The 21,814-nt window shown below is 39.4% G+C and overlaps 1 long non-coding RNA gene across 2 annotated transcripts; it reads left to right on the top strand.

The window, feature by feature from the left end:
- The first annotated feature begins 4,227 nt into the window (after positions 1-4,227).
- LOC103164075 lies at positions 4,228-19,599 on the top strand. Of its 2 annotated transcripts, XR_004770256.1 has the most exons (5): positions 4,228-4,509; positions 8,676-8,867; positions 9,240-9,444; positions 14,942-14,990; positions 15,106-19,599. It is a non-coding gene; the product is annotated as an uncharacterized LOC103164075 (long non-coding RNA). The 2 variants fall into 2 exon arrangements; XR_004770257.1 differs by lacking the exon at positions 14,942-14,990 and having other exon boundaries at positions 4,240-4,509.
- Positions 19,600-21,814: the final 2,215 nt, after the last annotated feature.

The raw sequence follows: 21,814 nt of genomic DNA, 5'->3' as shown, positions 1-21,814 counted from the left end.
CTCTCTGCATACTGAGAATCAGTAACTATATTAAGAGGTTCTGTAAAATCCTTAAGTACCATGAGAATTGAATATAATTCTGCCTTCTGTACAGACGTATATGGACTTTGAACTACTTTACTTACCTCACCTGCTTTAGCCACACCTTCTTGGGGGCTGGCTACAGGTTTCCCTATAGGCCTTGGTGTTTGTGGGATCTCCATGCCAGTATGAGAACCGCCTATCTAGAACCAGACCTCCTCTACCTGTCAGGTCCCCTGGCATTCTGAATTCAGAATGTTCCAGTAATTTGAAGTGATTATTCAATATTTAAGACCAAGACTTTCCTAGTCGGTATGAAAAGAGACACAGCAGCAACACTTCTCAGTCTAAGTGGTTGACAAGAACCCTAAATAGAGAGTACTAGTAAGGATGTGTTAAATGTGCTCCCCCAAAAGACAAACCGACAGAAGGCCATCATATAGTATCTGACACTGCATTTGTGATGGAGGAAAACTGGTATCGACTGGTACTTAGAGCTTGGAGTTTTGGGGCTACTAAGTAACAATAATTCAAATATTAGATTGTGGAAAGACCCTGCTTACTGCCCTTACAGGCAGGTTGTGGGATTTTCACATTTTATTATTGTCACGAAGGCAATAAGTAATTTCCATTGAAATCCATAGAGATGTAGGAGGACATCCTATTTCAGATTAGGTGCCTTGGTTTTTGCTTTTAAAAATACATTAATCAGGACAGTATCCTCTCCATAATGTTCAAAGCGAGCCCTACTGCCTATTAATAGAAAGTTGCCGTTTCTGAAAACCAAGCGCCCTCACATTGAGCCATGGAGCCAGGACCTATGCTTCCCATAGGTCTGGAGTGCCCGTCAGCAATGCAGAGTCCACACCCCAGGTGCTGGTGGCCTGAGAAGATGGTCTTGGGGATTTCTGGGTTTCCTTTGTCTCTAAGCAATTAAGAGAACACTAACCTACCTTATCTAAGTTTTCACATCCTGAAGTTTTAAATTGATCCCAGTTAAATAAGGTTGGAAAATATTCCAGAAATGGATTGTAAGTGTATACATTACTTTAATTACTACTATGATCCAATACCTGACAAAAGTAAATGATAGAAAGTTAATTTTTGGTTTTCAGTTGAAGAGGTTATAGTACACCATGACAGGGAAGACACATGAAGGTGGGAGACAGCGGCCTGCCTTACATCCACACTCAGCAAGCAAAAAGTGAACCATTTATGGGGTCAGGCTATAAAAGCTCAATGTCCACCTCCAATGGACGAAATGATCCATTTTGTCCAGTGAGGCTCCATTTCCTAAGGGCTTCATAGCCTTCCCAAACAGGGTCACAATCTGGGAACCAACTGTTCAGACACCTGAGTATGTGGGAAACACTTTGCAGACACACCACAACCACTTGTGTTACTCACTATTCTGAGTAATATAGAAATTTTCTAGATACACACTCTAACTTTCCTGGGAAACTACTTCTCCTCATGGCCAAGGAATCTGTAGTGTCTATGCTACCCTCCCACTCAGCAACAATTTCAGTTATCATGTCCACTGGTGGAGTACCATGCTATGTGCTTTCAAGCAGCCCTTATTTTACTCAATAATGGTCCCAAACAAATGAGGAATGATGCTGGTGACTCCGGAACATCAGAGACAGTGCTGCCTTGAAGCAGAAAGGTAAAAATGTAATCCGATACTCTGTAAGAGTTCACATTCACATAACAGTCTTCATAATATTTTGTTATAATTATCCTATTACTATTAACTATTATTTTAAATGTTCTTTCCGTTTCTATCCTCTTGGGTAGTTTGGGAAACATGGGCATTTTTCATTTAATTTTGGTAGAATTCAGCAGTAAATCTGAGGGGATGCTTGCAGTATTCTTTGTTCTGTAGCTTTGGAACTTCAATTATGGCATGGTGTGGAGAGATTCTTTTCTGGCTGTGCAATCTGAATACTTCCTATACTTGGACATGCATTTATTTCCCTAGATATAGCAAATTCTCTGCTATAATCTCATTGATTGAATTTCCTAGGCTTTTTTTAAATTCCATGTCAGCCCTCTGTTCCACACATCGGAGAAAGAAGCTTTAATCCCTTAGTTATGCTCCAAGGGTCTCGACTGTATTTTTTACTGTTACTTGAATATAAATTTCTCAATCTCATCCTCACTTCCTGATATTCTCTCTTCTGCCTTGTCTAGTCTCCTGGAGACATCTTACACTGAATTTTTATGTAGTTTATTAAGCTTTTCATTCCCAGTATTTCCCATAGCCCCCCAGCATCTCCGTGTTTTTGCCAGGTCTCTAGTAGTCAGATTTCTCCAAAGTCTTGAATTGATTTATTTAACCCATTCATCTGTTTTCTGGTCCTCTTTGAAGTCATGGATCATTTTTAAATCAGGTTTTTGTGTTCTTGGTTTACTATCTCAACCATTTCAATATCATTGGATTCAATTATTAAAGAGTTATAAGCCCTTAAAATAAAATCGTACTATACCTACATTATAAACTACATATGTAGAAAAATATATAATATACTGTACAGGATTTGGTACTCTTGAAGCTTTCAAACACACAGCCCCTGAAAAGAGAACTAAACCTACAAACACAGCTGATTGGATCCAGGAAATTTGCTTTCATTAACTCCCATCCCCATAAGCATATGTAAATTTGTATTTAATGCATATGCATAAAAAGACGTTGTTAATATCATGTATTTTAAACACTATTTAAAACTTAATTTTTTATTATGATTAGAGAACATTAAAGCAGTTTGGTAGTCCCTAAAAGTATCATGGGACCTAGACACTGTTCCTCCTCTCCTCACTGTACAACTTAGCCCAGATAAGGGTCCAAATTAGATTATAAGGTGATGATAATGCAAAAAAAAATTAAAACTATGAAAAACCTATGTGTCACTGAGGAGTCAGAATGATGGGTTTGGGAAATTCGCAAATGGACTTTTACCAAGGTCCCCAAACACAGTCCTATTTTCTGTAAAGTTGCATTCCTGAAGTTTGGAGAATTTGCTCATTTTATATTTAGGCTGATTACAGCTTAACGTAAAGCACCATAGGTGATCACGTTCCAGGAGCAAATGTTTTGTGATTACTTTGCAATTGTGTATCTACAACTGGAACTCCCTACATGCTCACTGCAGCAATTTGAGCTTCCGATTGAATTATTGAGCAGTGAGTTTATTCGTTTACTCGTAAATGTCCATGTAATGTACATTGTTGCCTTAGCTCTTCTCTCTGGTAATCTTTATATAGTTACCGGAGGACAGTCCTTGCCAGCTGGCTTGGTCAAGCTCCACAAAGAGCCAGGAGAAATACAGACAACTTCATATAGATTCATTAGAACATTCATTCAACCTGTGGCTACACCTGTTTCTGGCTTGGGCTCTCCCAACAGCCAGCCTGGCACTTTCACCTGCCAGACAGTTACTAGGGCTGCCTTAGAGCTGCACAGTGCATCTAAAATGTGAGTCCTCACCCTCCCAGACATGCTAAGGTAAGAGGGTACCAATTTGAGATGTGCTTTGCCTTTGTGTCAAGGAAGAAAAGGAGGGAAAGCAGGAAGGCTGTTTCTATCATGTATTAGTGACTGTTCCATGTAGGAGCTGACACTCCTGCCCGGTGTGTTTTATTTCAGTGGCAGCACACTGTACTAGATTGCTTTCCCTTTTGTGAAAGACATATGTTCATTGATAGTCTGTCTTTTAACCAGTTCCCACTCTCATCATTGACTCCATTAGGATGATTTCATCTAAGGGGAAGAGCTGATGCCAACGAGCACTGAGTGGTCTTCTGGCTCTTTCTCATCATTACCTTATTTAATCCGCACGCTGCTCAGATGATAAGGAAAGGAAGGCTCAGATAAGAGGGAAATGAAAAGGATTCTACCATAGAAATGGGGGTGAGGTTAGGACACAAAATCATATCCTGAAAACTAAAAACATAGTTTTCTATGGGCTATTGCAAAAAAAAAAAAAAAAGGAAAAGAAAAAAAGGAGACTATTACTTAATGAGGAATTCCTCAGGAAGAAAGAAAGAAAGAAAGAAAGAAAGAAAGAAAGAAAGAAAGAAAGGAAAAGACAGCTAGAGTTTTACATACATGAGTAAGTCAGGGAGCTATATATATCTATGAGTCCTGTTGGAGTCATAGGAATAATGAGGATGAGTGTATCTTGGGACACACCCTTTGTGTTTAGAAGATCCTGGGTCACAAAGCCATACAGAGGACTTCATAACAGTTGCCACTTCCAAGGAACACATGACTGAGTAAAAGTTCAAAGTTGTCAGTTTTGTTCAATCAATCTCATATTTCACTGGGTAGCTCAGAAAAGCTCCCAATCCTCCTGCAGAGATAAGGAAGCCTGTAACACGCACTGCTATGTGCTCATGTGAGTGTTGTTTCGGGAAAACTGGCCAAAACATCTGTTGAGAGTTGTTAGCAAAAGTCAGTTGGCCTGGAGTTCAGACGTCTTCAAAAAGGTAAATAAGATAAGTCCTGATATGAAAGATTATATTGGAGCAATGTTTGAGGAATTGGCAATGCCCTTTGAGTTTCTTTTAAAGCTCTTTAGCTTGGGTGTTGACCTTTGGGGAAGTGTCATCAACTGTCTTGGTTACCTGAAGTATGATCTCAGCATCTTACTGAACTTCTTCAGGGTTTGGACATAGCCCTTCATGGTTTAGATCAAGCTGCATGGCTTCAGCTTGCAAAGCTTCTTCAGATTTCAGGGGAAAGGACCAGCTGTTATACAGCCTGAAGTTTGGATAGGAATCCAGACAGCCAGCTCTTAGTTCAAATGAGAATCAGATATAACAAATTTAGGAAAAAAAATAATGTTGCAGATAGTAGCCAGATACTAAATAATTGAGATTTTGGTACATAATGAGTTTGGTCAAAGTTGAGTTTTAGTAGGGGATTATGAGAAGTTGAATCTGCTTCCAGACAAGACTATTCTCCTTCACTGTTCCATTCACCTATAACTTTAAAAATGGATAATCTGATGAAAATGTAGACACACACAAAATTGTGTCTGAAGGGACTAGGATTATGGTTCTATGGGTAAAATGCTTGCTGTGCAAGCATGAGGACCAAGTTTAGAACCCCAGTACTTGTGTGAAATGCCAGACACGGCAGTGTGTGCCTATAATATTAGCACTGGGAGGTGGAGATACAGGATGCTGGAGGCTTGCTGGCCAGTCAGTACAGAAATTGGTGAGTATTGGATGCAGTGGGAGACCATGTCTCAAAGAAGAACTGAAGATTAATAGAGAAGGATAACCAGCATTCACCTCTGACCTCCACATGTGTACACACTGATGCCCACATGCATACAGTACACACACATACAGTACACACATACACACACAGTACACACACACACAGTACACACACACACAGTACACACACACACAGTACACACACACACACACACACACACACACACACACACACACACACACGAAGACTAGACTTCGTTTAGTGCAAATGAATGTAAACCCTCCAAAAATTTAAACAAAATGCCTATAAATGTGGTGATTAACTTTATTTTCAAAAAATAATAGACATTATGCTTAATTTTTAAAAAATAGGGTAACCAATTTTTACCTTAAGAAGTCTTAAAGTTTAGTGTAGTATAATAAACCTGATGCAGTAACATACCACAAAGATACCAAACATATGTTATGGAATACCAAAAGTATATCAGAAATACTAAGTAAAAAGGTTCAATAATCCAGGAACACATCCTAAATGTTCATATGCTAAAAAAAAATTCCAAAGTAATATCAATAAAATTCTATAGGCTGAAAAACAAATCTACTTGAAAAATCGTGAGCCCAGAAGATGCTAGATTTAAGCTAACAAGGCAAATCTCAGGGCTAGAGGGAAGGCTCAGGGGTTAAGCACACATGTTGCTCTTGCAGCAAACCTGAATTCGGTTCCCAGCACCCACATCAGATAGTTAACAGCTGCCTGGAACTTCAGCTCCAAAAGACCCAACATTCTCTTCTGGCCTGAGCAGAAGCTCACATGCATGCATACACATGGGGCGAGCGGGGTGGGAAGCATGAAGGGATAAATAAAAATAAAATTTAAAAAGTAAGAAATTGCAGCAAATAGTATTTTTTAAATCTGGAGTTGCTATGTACACTATTACTGTTTTAACATACTTTGAATCTAAAGTTTACATTCTAAACTGTGACCCGGAAGCTAATGTGTTTCAAGACTGCATCTCCAGGCTGTCCCCCATAGGGATCTGCAGAACCGTTAGGGGAGGAACCCAATGGAGACAAGTTAGGTCTTTGAAGGTCATGACCTCAAAGGGAAGGTGACCCCAGCCCCTTCTCTTCTCTCATTTTGATTCTCACCACCATGGCCATGATGAGCCTCTTTGCCATGTGTTCTTGCCATGCTGTCCTGTGCCATCATAGTCTCCGAAGCATGTAGACCAAGTAAACCTGAACTGAAAACTCAGACACTGTGAGTCAAGTTTAACCTTTCTTCCTTATAAGTTATTAATCATGGGTGTCACGACACAGTAGCAGAAAGTTGACTAATATGTTTAAAATCAAGCAAAGACTCCCAAGGCTCTAATAAAGACAAGTGTGGCATAGATAGCAAGAATACTGACAAATCCATGGGAATCACTGTCAGCACAAGATTGTCACACATTGTTGCTTATGTGTTGCTAATGTCAGCCATGCAGACCTGGTCTAAGAAGCGTACATCTGTTTGACAGCTCTGCCATGCACCAACCCTAACACATCTAATGACCTTACTTTCCCCCAACAACTCTTTCATAAAGTAAAAGTTGTGCTTTCCCAGAGCCTCCCAAAGAATCTCAAATACAGTTTTAGGTGCAAAAGATATCATTCATGATTTGATTTTAGAAAGGCAAAAATCAAAAATTGTTAGGAGATTTGAACACCTAAGAGGAAAAAAAATTGGATTTGGGGTGCCTGAGGGACAGTATCTTACTTCTTGCTTCAATAATATTAAAAAACAAGCATAGAAAACATTATTGCATAGATTTTTGCTTCTTTCCTAAATGAGAAAACATATTTGCTTAAGTCAACAGGAATATAATAAAATCGACATAACCCACTGGTTATTCTCTTCAGACACAGTCTTTGCTATCTAAGCGGATTACACAATAGCAGATTTGCTATTAAACAGATAAGGGTAAGGAAAAGCATTTTTTAACCTTGTATTAAGAAGAAACCAAGAATCTAAGGAAATTTTGTCACTTTAGTGAAAGTGGAAGCAAGGTTTTATTTGTACCTGTTTAATATTTGATAATAAAGCTCTTTCTGGAATCTTGAAAGGAAACCGATCAAATCTTAGCTTTGTCAACAGTAAATAATACGATATTTACTTATAATAGTCCCCAAATCTCCACAAATGTTTACATTCATTCAGTCTTGGTCTTACTCTGCTCCCCACATTCTACAGCAACCAGTCATTTTAGTTGAGGGTAAAACTGGGCTCTGTTTTCATTAAAGAAACCCCCCTCTGCCTGCTTCACGTAGAATGTTCTTCTGCCAAGCCGCTCCTTCTGGAAGCTCATTCACGTATATTGATTGTAACTTTTAACCACAGCAATTTCTATTCCTTTGAGAACTTTGGGAATCAGATAACTGAGAATTGCCTATCACACATCAGTGTTTTGCAGATCAGCCAAGCTCCTGCTTTTTACAACCACGCAACTCTAATAACACAGTGCTTCAAACTGGCAGAAAAAAAAAAAGAAAAGAACTCACTCTATCACATTCAAAATATACAGCCACTCTGCAGCATGGCTAAATAATAGGCAAATGAAAATTATGATTAATAATAAATGTTTTCACACTCTACCTTCCATAGGAATGCTGTGAGTATATAACAAACATCTCTGAATTAATTCAACTTAGTAGCAGTGTAGGGCTTTTAAAGGCCTTAAAAATTGCACTCAAGCTCTTATATTATAAAACCCAGTGAGGAAATAGTTTTTTTTCAGACTATTCAATTTTGTTAAATGCAAACATATTTTTCATCATCTTAAATGTTAAGTATAAATAATGCCAGTTTATCTGGATGGTAATCTTATAGAAGCTTAAAGACCAGATGCAAGTAGAATTAAAATGTAAATTTCCATTATATTTAATGTCAATAACTTAAAGTTTTATTAGTGCAAAATTATTTGAGCTAGTCTTATTTGCCAAAGACTTACTTGAACTCTCAATACATCCCTGAGTTGGCTAACACAGCAGTGTATTCCCCACAATGAAGCTATTTGAGGTTGCAGTCCTTAATTTTTAGAATTTTTTATTTGTGTAGACACTAAGTTATAAAAGCTAAAGATCTATCAAGATTTTAAAAGCTGATATGGCAGTCCCAAAAAGAAGTAGGAAAATATTAAACAAACAATAAAAGGTAAAGTTCTCCCTAAGTTACAGACAGTAAACACAGGTACATACATAACCCAGAATTTAACATTTTATTAGGTAGTCAAGCACAATATCAAATTCTTAATTGTTTTGACTTCAAACTGGACACATGGAAAACCTAGAAAGACTAATAGACCAACTTATTTGTCACCTTTTATGCTACAGGGAAAATATCTTGTTTCTATTATATTTACATTAATCTGCTGAAATTGATTTGTCAGGCCACAAAACCAAGCAAGGGAACCGGGTACCAGGTATCAAGTACATACTGAAAAGGGAGTAAAGTCACTTATTCAGTATGCTACCAACAGACAGGACCAGGAACTGTTGGTTCCGTGAAGCACAGCTGAGGAAAGAACTGCATGAGTGCTGAGAAGTCATGCCGCCTACACGGAGTACATGAGGGCTCAAAGGTGAGGGCCACCTGATTGGTAATCCACTGCCAACCGGTCAGTCCTGAAATCATACACACAAGTAACACAGGACTGAGCAGGTTGTATTTATAGGTTTAGGCATAATACATATACTTAGATACATAACAGTAATAACTAAAGAAAAAGAGGCCATGATTTCAAGATGGAGCAAGGGGAGGTACATGGGAGGAACTGGAGAAAGGAAAGGGGGACAAATAATGTAATTATACTTTTGTGTTTTTTAAAGTGAGCACTAACCCTGCTTTGAGTCAGCACCGAACATGCTAAAGACAGGAAACAGGAGGGAAAGAGGGAGGTATCTTTGCTCACATGCTCAGGCTGTACTGACAGAGAATGCTCGTTTTTGTCAAGAAAAGAGGAATGGGACTGAGAGGTCTATAGCAGCCTGCAAATGGGGGAGTCTCCACAAGTCTCATGGATGTCCTGAAAAAAGGATGGAGACAGGTTTTCTCCTAGAACATGGAAGAGCAGAGTGACATTTTCTGATTGGCCGCCACAAAGCACAGGAGAGTTGGAGGATTTCTGCAGCCTGTCATCAAAAGCTTTGTGTTTAAAGGTCAGTCTCTTTCCCTCCTTCCTCTAGCTTCCCTGGTCCCAGTTTTGCTTCTAGGCAGATAGACAGAGATGCTTAATAAGCTCCTATTGAGCTTTCTCCAGGAACTGTGCTGATGGATGCTACCTGGCAGGGAGGGAGGAACGGGCAGGCTGTGCTCCAGAGAGGGGAGCCGCAGGTCAGTCTCTGAATGGGAACCGTGAATAAATCCATTATTGAAGTGGATACTTTCCGAGGTTCAAATTTAGCTATGCCCCTAGGAAAGTTAAATAATTTTTCAGAGACTTGGCTATTTTCCTTCATTTCTAAAATTGAAATATAACATTTCACGGACTTTTCTGGACCTTCAGAGACACAATAGCACTAAAGCCCCGTGTTATACTCAGTTTCCTCCCTCCTCTCCACTCTCACTCTCTCCCCATCTTCAAAATGTTGCTTTATAACTTGTCCACAGGTCCATTTCTCTGCTCTGGAATCTCCCTGTCATACCATTTCCAGCTCTATCTGGCTAGGAGCATGTATAAATTACTGTTAAATTATCTTTGTACAGTTAATACAGTATATGCCCAGTGAATGATAAGATGGTACAGTGGAGAATATTCTAAAATAGGGTGATTTTAAATCTGTTTCTTTTTCATGAATTGGTCTCAAGAGTAGCAATCCAGGTGAACCTAATGGCTCTGCTCCCTCTTCCACTCTGGAACCCAGATCGTGACGGGGCTCAGCAAACTATACTCTCTGAGACCACTTTTGTAAATAGCTTTATATTTATAAAGGCAAGCCTATTTCTTAGTACATTGCCCATGCCTGCTATTTACTAAAACAGCAGTGTTGAAAATTTCCCAAAGAATTCATGAAACCCACAAGCATTAAGTGTTTGCTATTTGTCTCTTAACAGTTTGCCCTCCACCCTATAGCACTGTCCTCATCTGCATGGTTGAAGCTGGGCTATTGCAATTCAAGTCCCAGGAGAGAGAGTAAAGGTTCAGAACAAGTAGCCTTATTGGTACTTTATGACTCTGTATCATTTCATTGGCCTGAAACATGCCATGTAACCACACTTAACTATAAGAAAGAGTAGGCCCAAGTAAAATAACCATGTGCTTAGTTTTACAGACATTAAAGGAAACGGGTACTGACAAAGGACTCCTATCTACAACACATAAAGAATGCATGAAATTAAAAAGGAAATCTTGCCTCCAAAATAAGCAATATAATTAGAAAATGTGTAAATAATACAGAAAACCACAACTAAATCAAAATGGGAAGTCCAGTCCCAATGGCTACATCTACAAAACACTCCTGTCCCTAAGGCTCAGGGAACATTGTGGAAGAGGGGACTGGAGGATTTTAAGAGCCAGAGGACCAGGAAATTTGCTGTGAGATTATGTCTCCTTAGTAACATCAGACTCTATACCCATAAAGTCTCATCAACATGTCTGTCCAAATGTGATCCAAACAAGGATGACACCAATGAACAAGCCAAACTGGAAGAATCCATGAGGCATTCACTCTACACAAAGAATTATAGGCAATTAAGGAAAGCTGGGAGCCAGAAAGGTGATCTTCCTGAGGAAGAGCAAACCAATTGGTTTCCAGTGCCAGAGGGTCAGTTCTGAAAACATCCATACATGCAGCATTATACAAACTCAACAAGTTATATTTAGGAGTACATATGTGTATATACAAATACATCTATGCATGCAGTAGCAATTAGTGAAAAAAGAGCCCATGAACTTGAAGGAGAGTGGGGAGGGGTATATGTGGGAGTTTGGAGGGAGGAAATGGAAGGGAGAAGTATAATTAAATTATAAGTTCAAAAATTAAATATATATGTATGTCTAGATATTTTACTGAAAACATATAGAGATGCCAAATACATATGTAAAAAGAAGCTCCATGTCATTAGTCATTGGGAAAATGACAATTAAAACTACAAGGTTCTGTCAGTATGTGCTTGTTGAATGAGTTTAAAAACATAGTGACAGGGCTGGGGAGATGGCTTAGTCAGTAATATGTTTGTGGTGTGAGCATCAGGACATGAGATCGTTCTCTAGCACCCACATAAAACACCATACCCAGCTGTGCACCCATTATTTACCTGCCAGCACAGTGGCTACACCTGAATCTACTGCTGTTTCGGCAGTAATTACAGCTCTGCAGTTACTGGCCAGCTTTTGAGGAAGTATCCCTGGGAGACTTATACATTCTGCTGGGTCTACCTCCTGCCACTGCCACCAAATGTAGCTTTTCACTAAACTTCTATCATTCTATTTACCAATAAGGATGCAGGAGTCAGAGGCTGGGGTGAAAACCTGCTAGCTCAGAGAGGCTGAGGAGCAACCAGCTGACCTCCCTCTTCACTGTGTCTCAGAAAGGGAGTGTCTCTTCCATCACTCCAAACCAAAAATGACTGACACACTCAAAGTCCCTCCCTACTGCTGCCCATGCATCTCTCTGTTTCCCCGACTCCCTATGACTCTCTATAATTACTTTCTGTCAACTAATTGCTGGCTCTACCTCCAGACCCAAGGTTGATTTTATTTCATTAATGTAAATGCAAGCTCAGAGTTCATGCACCCTGTAAGCCTAGTGCTAGGGAAGCAAAAACAAGATCACTGTGGCTTTTTGGGCAGCAGTTCCAACTACTTAGTGAGTTCCAGATTCAGAGAGAGAGACTCTGTCTCAAAAAAATAAAGGAAAGAGCAATTGAGGAAGCTATTAAACATAGACCTCAGGCCTTTTCATGTGTGTATTCGTGTTCATGTTCTCTCTATTTCTCTCTCTCTCTCTCTCTCTCTCTCTCTCTCTCTCTCTCTCTCTCTCTTCTCTCTCTCTCTCTCCTCTTTCACACACACACACACACACACACACACACACACACACGTGTGTACTCAATTTCAGACATACATATATACACACAAATTAGTGACAACACAAAGTTATGTGAGGATATGAAGACACTGGATCACTTGTGCATTGCTAGTGAGAGTACAAAGTAGCAAAATTATTCTAGAAAACAATTTGGTGAGATCGTAGCAAATTAAAAACATATCTATCATCCAAGTTAAACTTTTATGCATTTGGTCCTCTTAAATAAAGGCCTATGTCCTTAAAAAACCAGCACCCCAAATTTGGAAGCAATCAGATCTTCTTTAATAAGTAAATGGTTATATAAACTGAAGCCCACACTTATGATGAAACCCTAATCAAATTATTGGTGCATGCAACAATCTGAATGGATCCCAAGGGAATTACACTGGTTTTAAGACAATCAGAGAACGCTCCATAGGCTCACTTCAGGTAACATTCTTGAAATGTCAAAATGACAAAAACAAGGAAGAGATTTGTGGTTTGGAGGGCTGTGGAACAGTGGGGAAGTAGGTATGAGGGGAGCACATCTGGATGGACCCTCATGATGGTAGAATTGCTCTGCAGGCAAACAGAAACATGCAACTGAGAACAGGCAAAATGGGGGCTATACAACAACAATGGGATAAACAAGCTAGGATGTCACAGTCTACACCACCTATAAGCCCTGTTCTGGTGTGGGAACAAGAGGAGGCTCACCCAGCTTTTCCTCAACAACTCTGTCTAGTCTCCTAAAATTTGCTCCATGACATAAGAAAATTAGCATGTGACAGCAGGTATCTCCCTCACTCACCCTCCCCTAAAAGGGAGACACAACGTGCCGAAAAGAGCAGCTGTTTCTTTGCTGGTTAAATAAGGAATTTTTATTATCCTGTAAGAATTCCCCATGGAAAAGATTAGAGAATTAGAGATAAACTCATTTTTACCAGATAACAAAATAATGAGCCGAGCACTTGAGAGCTTGAACAGAGCAAACAACAATGAGGTTATTTTCTTCTTTAAGCCCTGGGTGTATGAATCATTTAAATCGCAAGAGGGATTCTTGGAAGTGGCAAAACATAAACTGTTTTAATTATCTGAGCTTTCTGAGGTAACAAGAATCACACAATAGTGCATGGTACAGAAGGGACTGAGGTCTGGTTGACCAGACTGAGAGAGTGCCTTGTACCCTCAGAATGTAGGCAGCTTTCACTGCCTACAAAGCCCTTAAATCCCCCATCTGTTGATGTGCACTTCGCTGCTGATTATTTTCTCTTTAATGTTTTATAAAGGGGTACTAGAGTTTCTGCCCTAGGTTCTCTTCAAGGGACAGTCGAATATTTTACCTGAGGCATTGGGCCCATCCAGAAGACTGAATATAGCTGCCGAGCTAAAGGCAGAAGAGGCAGAAGTGGGCTCTTGGATGGAACTTTGTTCTTATCTGTGGTTTCTTTTCTTATGCCAAGGCACTGCTCACCATGTCCCATACTTCTGCTGTTCCAGAACAAGTTTTCTGACCACAGAGGAATTCTCCTTACTTCTTAGTGAGGGAAGATTTGTCCCTGAGAGCACCTGGGGAAAAGATTGCAACCCAAGGATCCAAACAAGGGATATGATCTTTGGTCCCAGTTTATTAGTACAACACACAATTATTTACTGAATATCAATTCATGGCAGCTTCATCCCAGAGTGACCCTAACACTTTATATCAGAGTATCTGACCTTCAAGTCAGTGAGATCTATGGTTGCCTAAAGGTGGCTGGTCACAGTATTGCAGACATTTTGAGCAGGTTTGAGATTTGGGTGTGACGTGTATCCTTTGTCATTGAGTTATCTTTTAAAGGATGGCTTCCCACAGAAAATTCTGCTATGTACTATTTGTATAACCAATAGTGATTTGTCACTGTCAATGGTTTCAAAGTCATTGCACAACAGAAGCACCTGAACGGCAGTTTAAAACACAGCATCTGAGTCGGTAGTTCTAGGATGGGGCCCAAGAAGTGACATTCCTAGAAGTGCTCCATGTCAATGCTCCTGCTGCTGATGTGCAGAGCCCCTTCAAATACATACATATATTTGCAAACTATATGCATCTATCTTCTCCAAAGCTTCTCCTTCTGCTCCCTATTTCACTCTTAGCCACGCACAGTGCAGAGTTTGGTGAGCCAAGCCCAGTTCCTTCCTTACCTAGCACACCAGCATTGCTTCTGTGTAGGTGGGCTCAGCAAGCTCTTTTCAAACAGAATTTTATTAAAGAGCAGTCTCTTCTAGAATGATCACTTTTTGTTATGTAACTCTAAACCAGAGGTATTCTGTAGAAAAAGATGAAAACGACTTTAAGGCTTGATCTCTCTCTCTCTCTCTCTCTCTCTCTCTCTCTCTCTCTCTCTCTCTCTCTCTCTCTCTCTCTCTCTCTCTCTCTCCCTCCCTCTCTCTCTCTCTTTCTGGTCCTCTTGGTGTCCAGAGCTGAGGCAAAAATGAGTTTGGATAAAGATCCCAGAGGTCTATTGGTGGGAAGAGACTTAGGGTAGTTTGCTATTATTAATGAAGAAAGTGTCCAAAATTTAGCCCCTTCAAATACATCTATTGATTGGCTTGTTTGTTTGGGGGGGTGTTGATTTGTTTCGTTGTTGTTGTTGTGTTTTGGTAGGTTGGAAGTCCAGATATTAATGAGAGAGGTTTTCTACCCAGCCTAAAAGGTAAACATTAGGAGGCATTTTTTCTGGAGTTCCATGTTATCTTTCAAGTTCCTATCTTGGTAAGTAGGATTCAGTTTCTTAAGACTATATGACTGATGTCTCTATTCCCTTCCAGGATAGCTGCTAGGAGGCTTCCCTCAGCTTCTAGAAGCCACTTGCTGTTCCTTGATGACTACCTGTCTCCCTCCCAGAGCATCTTCCAACCAGAATCCCTTCTTTCTTAAGGCCAGAAAAGATGTGCCTCGATGTTTTTAAAGGCTCCTTGATGAGGTCAGACCCATCGAGTACTGATTCATTACCAGATTATGGAAGTAATGTCCTATCTTATTCATGGATTCCACCCCCACTGAAGAGGGAAGGATAATAAAAGAATCAAGCTGAGTTTGGAGGTCAGAGAGGATAAATAGGGGAGGTCAAGTTTGGGACCAATGGATCTCACCTAACATCTTTCTCCACCATTCCCTCTCATACTAAGAATTACTGAATCATATTGGATGATATGGTTGAGGTCAAACTGACAAGCCCAAGTGCCAGTGGACCTATGAGGTACTCCCAAAAGGAGAAAAAGATGGGAACGATGACCCGAGTCTATATGAAAGTTTAAAGACTTCTGGGAAAGGAGACGTTTATGGCTCAGTAATTGGCTCAGCTATAATATGATTTCACTGGGAACAATGACTAAGTGAAATATAAGAGTGAGACCAAGGAAGTGATCACAATCTAGCTGGTATAGACCCAGCCATGTGCATCTCGAAGGTATTTGAGAGTCTTTCACAGCTAAGCAGACAATGGCCTAGCTACCCTTACTCTGGAGACGCAATTCAACAGCAGTGTTAGGAAGACATTGATAGTGGAAAACCAGAGGCTTTAGGAAGCTTAGTCATCAGCTAAGTAAGATGGCCTAAAATAGGACAGAGAAGTTGGACCAGAGGTTATGAACATACCACATGGATTTGTGTCCCTAACATCAACAGCTTTTCCTGACTGATGAGTGCCAGTGTCTCTACCATCATTAAGACCTTCGCCATCCCTCCACCAGACCATATCAACAGCCTGCTGCATTCCTGAGAAATGAGAGTTTTGCTAATAAAAGATTCAAACTTCTTGATCTAACATACAAGGCTCTTTGTGGCCTGGCCTTGCTTGCCCTTACCAGCTTCAATTCTGCCTTTATCCACCACAAAATTACTAAGTCTTACTAATCCTTGAACAGAAGAAGGCATTGAACATATCCTCTCAGCATAAAAATTTGCCAGAACAATCCCTCCTCATCCCTCACGACCCCCAACTCAAGTGCCTTTACCTTCACTCCATAACACTGTAGGAAGCAGGGTAACTAGTCCCAAAGACTTCTTAGAAACTGTGAATGTTGCCTGTCAAGGGTCAAGGGAATTCTGAGTTCCCATGACTGGGTTACAGATCTAGATGACTTATTTTATTTGAATGATGATACAAATGTAAGTAAGTAGTTGTTGATTATTTGAGAAAACTGAGCTTTGCAGGCGAAGGCTAAGCCAGGACTCAGCTATAATGCTAGCTTGGGGTTTAAAGTCCATTGTTTTTCCACTTTGCCAAAACTAATGGGACTCATGTGCATGCTGACAGCTACATTTTGGTTCCTTATTTTGCACTATGCCATTCTAAATCATTTTGTTGACACTGATAATACCTAACAAGGCAAGCATATCTTACTCTTCATTCCATTTCCTTTCCCTAAGAAATAGCAGAAGTCATAGGTCAAAAGGGAATGAGGTGAAAGTTTACTGAGTAACCAAGATGTAGTTTCCCTAGGTAACCTACTAATTGAGAAAACCAGGTCAAGACACCTTTTAGCTTTAATTTAAAGAGCTTCAAATTAAGCATTAGGACAAATCCAATCAAATCATCCAGAATCGAGTGATGGATGCACGGTATGAGCAGGAACTGCTGGTGTGGTGGTTTCCTTTGGGATGCCAGACAAATTTGATCACATTTCTTTCATCTCCAATCCAAATGACCTTGGACAAGTCCCTTACCTGTGACAGACTAGTTTGTTCTTTTTGAAATCACTAATGGCATTCACCTGAACGGTTGTGCTGAGAATTACATAAGCAATGGGTTCTTTTGTTTCTGGCCTGACATGGAAGGGCTTGGAAACCACCACTCAATATCAAGAACAAGGAAAAAAACTGAACAAGCTTTAAAAACTGATGATTCTTAGATTCATCAGAAAAATGAGCTCATGAGGCAAATGGCTGTCCTTAAAATTGGAAAGACAAGCAAATTCAGAAGATTGCAATTTAGGAGAACAGACCGCATACAAACAGAAGCTTCCCTGAGAACAGTCACTGGGGAGGGGAGTCAGCATCACAACTCAGTTTCTAGGGGAGCAATGTAGGAACGAACGCCTCTGAGAGGAGCAACCCTAGAGGACCCTGCCTGTAGTGAACTTTTCTCTAAGAAGCTGACCAGAATGCCCTGCTGACGAGCAGAGGAAAAGTAAATCCTCTTTTGATTTACTTTTAAATCAAAATGCTAGAGTTAAATGCTAGAATTTGAGTAGCATTCTGGGACCAGGGGGATGGGAATACCCAGCCCTATCCTTGCCCCACCCACATGAATCATTTAAGGAGAGTAAAACTAGAGATGCACCGGTGTGCTTCATAGTCCAAGAGCACAGGATCACTAAAAGACCCAGTAAGACAACCATAGTCTGTAGAATGCTTCCTTTGCCCCACACCCTTAACCAATACTAGATACTGAAGGCTTATTGTAGGAGTGTGTGTGTGTGTGTGTGTGTGTGTGTGTGTGTGTGTGTGTGGTATGTGCTCTATGTGTGTGGTTTATGTGTGGTGTGTGGTGTGTGTGTGGTGTGGTCTGTGTGTGATGTATGTGTGTGGTTTATTGTGGTGTGTGTTTATGTGTGGTGTGGTGTGTGTGTGTGTGTGTGTGTGTGTGTGTGTGTGTGTGTGTGTGTGTATTTGAGAACACACATTTCATGGTACACATGCAGGGGTCAGAGAAAAACATCGAAAGTTGGTCTTCCACCTTGTCTGAGACAGGTTCTCTGCTGTTCACAGCATAGCCCAGGTGAGCTGATTTGTGTGTCTCTAAGGTTCTACCTCCTCTCCTGTCTCACAGATAGCATTGCTATTACAGACATGGATGACCAAGTCCAGATTTACATGCTTTATGCAGCAAATGCTCTACCCTCTGAGACATCTCCCTAGCATCAAAAGGCTCATTAATCACAGGTTCTCTTACCCATTATGTCCAGACACCACAGAAAAAAAAAATCAGTTATATTAAAATGAGAACAACAACAAAATGTCCACACAATGTAAAGAGGCTTACCAAGCATCAGAGCTAGAGCTACACATGGCAAGAATGTTGGAATCATTAGACATAACTGTAATAATTTAACAAACTGTGATAGATATGTTATAAGATATGTTGGGAATACAATTATAATGAGTATGATAACAAAAGGATGATGTAAGCAGAGAGGTGGAAATTCTGTGGTGGTGAGTGAATAAATGCTAGAGAGCAATGACCTTATAACAAAAATTAAAAATGCATTTGAAGGCCTGGTTATTAAATTAGACAGAACTGAGAAATGAAACGAATCTTGCAAAAAAAACATGCCAATACAAATGCCTTTAATTGGAAAGCAAAGAGGGAAAAGATTGTAAAGCATGGAAGAGAATATTTCAGAATGGTTAGACAACGGCAGTGTCATACAGTGCAGACAGACAGTATGGGTAATATTACAGAAATGTGGCAAGCAGGAAGGAAGGAACAGATGCAGGGTTTAAAGCAAAAATGAATCCCCTAAAAAATTAATGTCAGACACAAAACCACAGACCCAGGAAATTTAGAGAACACCCAGAGAGATAAATGGTCCCTAATCTCCACCTCTCAGTGCACTGTCGTCAACCTGAAGCAAAACAAAGACAATGAAAATATCTCAAAAAAGAAAAAAAAGAAAAATCTACAGGAGAAAAATACTTCTGGGTAAGAATTCTATCTAGATGCTCTTTAGAAACCATGCAAGTAAAGAGTGAATGGGATAAAACACAGAAAAGATTGAGAGACAAATGTCACCAATCTAGAACTCATGTGAAGTTAATTCTTTGAAGGTAAAGAAGAAATACTTTCTCTGAAAAAAATGTAAATAGAGGAACTTACAGCTAACAAGAAATGGTAAAAGATACTCTTTAGAGAGTACAAAAATTAAATAGATTGGAAATTTGCAACTATTTGAAGAAAGTACTGGGAGAGGAATAAATGAAGAAAAAAGAAATGTATTTTTCTTATTTTAATTAATCTAACATATGTTTGTGAAAAATAATAATAATAACAATAATATATTTGATGACTATAGCATATGTGTATATATATAAATATATGACATCAATTGTTACAATAACAGCCTTGTCCAAACTGAAGTGTATTTTTATTTGGGCATGGGAGTGGTTTAGTTATGTTAGTTGCAAACTCTAGGACAGCAAAATAAAAATTTTAAGGAAATATGATTAATATATTTAAAAAGGAGGAAATAGAATCACACAAACTATTCAACCAAAACTACAAAATTCAGGAAAAAATTTAAATATGAATAAATAACAAGGGTGACAAGCAGAAATTATTAATAATTTTTATAAATATTATTCCAACTATATCAATGATAATTTTAAAGATTTGTTTCCTTTTTATGTGTAGAAGTGTTTTGCTTGCATATATGTAAATGTACCATACATGTGTCTTGGTGCTAAAAGAGGCCAGAAGGGGGCATCAAATCCCCTAAAAGTGGAGCTACAGAGTAACGTGAGCTGCCATGTGGGTGCTGGAAACCGAATCCAGATCTATCTTCTGAAAGAGCAATAAGTGCTCTTCACTACTGAACCACCTCTCCAGCCCCCATCAAGGATCATTTAAACATCAATGTTCTAAATATACCATTGAACAGACACAGATTGACAGAGTAAATTCTTTTTTTAAAGACCCAATAGTATGTTATATAAGAACCCTACTTTATGTTTTAAAGAAGAAAGGATTTATAATGGCTCATAATTAAAACACAAAGCTGTGAAATCCTTAGTAGATAATGTGAGAGAAAAATCTAGATGATCTGAGGTATGATTAAAAAAACTTTTAAAATATATCACTAAAGGCATGGTTCATAAAAGAAGTAATTAATAACCTGGACTTCATTAGAAGTATAAGCTCTTTATCAGCAAAAGACACTACAAGAGAATGGAAAGATAAGCCACTGACTCTTGGGAAATAAGATATGTGATATACCACTCTGTCCAAGAGGGGTTAACTGGCGGGGGCATGGATATGTGGAGGCAGGAGGAGCATAAGCTTGATATCTTCCACTCAATTTTGTAGTGAATGTAAAGCTGCAATAAAAATAAACTATTTAAAATAATAATATTCCAGTATTCAACACTCATGGAGGAATTTCATCATATAAGCATTTTCCTCAGGAATTTAATTATAATCATCACCAACATGTATTGAATCATTACTAAATTACAGACTATGCTAACACATATATATCATTGATTTTTTTCTCCCATTTTTTAGGAAGTATGTCTTCAAGTACTCTACCACTGAGCTATAACCCCAGCCCTTTTAGTTTATGCTTCTATTTTGAGATAGCCCATCACTAAATTGCCCAGTATGAACTTGAACTCGTTCTGTAGTCCAACCCAACCTTGTGATCCTTCTGCCTCAATCTCCTTGGCAGCTGGATTTGTAGGCCTGTGATACCAGGTCCAACATTGGCTTTCTTTATTTTTCCAATTAAAAGCACACTTGAAGAGGTTAAGTGATTTGTCCGAGGTCACTATGCTAATAAGTGCCTGGGCTAAGATTCAAACCCATGCTTTTAACCTTGACCCAGAATACTTCCAGAAGCTCAACCTATGGCAAGAATCCAGTACACAACAAATAAAACAGTTTTCTCCCTCTTCCCTTTCTTCTTTGTACAGCAAGTTAACGCAGGTCTACTTCTTGATCATAGCTCTTAGAACAGTAAGTCAAGATGAGGGTCTTTTAGCCCCAGAGATCTTAGTTCAAATTAGAAAAATCCTTCATATAGGTCCAGGGCCCGGCAAAACCCTCAAAGCAAAGACAGCTGATGCAGCCCTGGTGGAGACATCACTTCTCTGTCCTGAGAACAACTTAAGACTTCAAACAGGAATGGACTGCAGTGATAAGAGGTAAAGCATCAAAAATACTTGATGATGACAGTCAAGAATACTTCATCACTGATGTCAACTGTCACATTAGACCATATCAATTTATAATAACCTAGTCAGGGCTGCCATGGCTTACCAACAATATGTCTCATTCATCCATAGCCATGTCAGGTACAGCTTTCCCTGAGAAAAACTCACCTCAAGCTTGCTGTTTCTCTAAGACACATTAAGTCAGTTACCTAATCAATGATTATAATAATAATCAAATTCTTGACATGAATCTGAGCATATGAAAACATCACACACACACACACACACACACACACACACACACACACACACACACACACATATGACTTCTAAAAATCAGTCTGTTCCCTAGAGTTGTGAAGGGGCAGGAGAAGTTACCAATAATCCTCAAATATTATAGGTACCACACAGTGAAGGAGAGCTGACTGTAATCCAACAGGAGTCTGGCTGTATGGCATTAGGAAAGGAAAGAGCACTGTACAGAAGCTAGTAGCCAGGAAATGCCCACCCTAAGAAATTTCTCAAGATTCACTGGACTTTTCCTTCAGCTAGATCACCCGGAAAAGAGGATCACAGATGTTCTGAGAAGTGTGTGTCAATTATGGT

Source organism: Cricetulus griseus, chromosome 5 (genome assembly GCF_003668045.3).
Source record: "Cricetulus griseus strain 17A/GY chromosome 5, alternate assembly CriGri-PICRH-1.0, whole genome shotgun sequence".
NCBI classification, from domain to species: Eukaryota; Metazoa; Chordata; class Mammalia; order Rodentia; family Cricetidae; genus Cricetulus; species Cricetulus griseus.
Note: the sequence above shows the minus strand (reverse complement) of the source record. Positions and strands in the feature narration are given on the sequence as shown.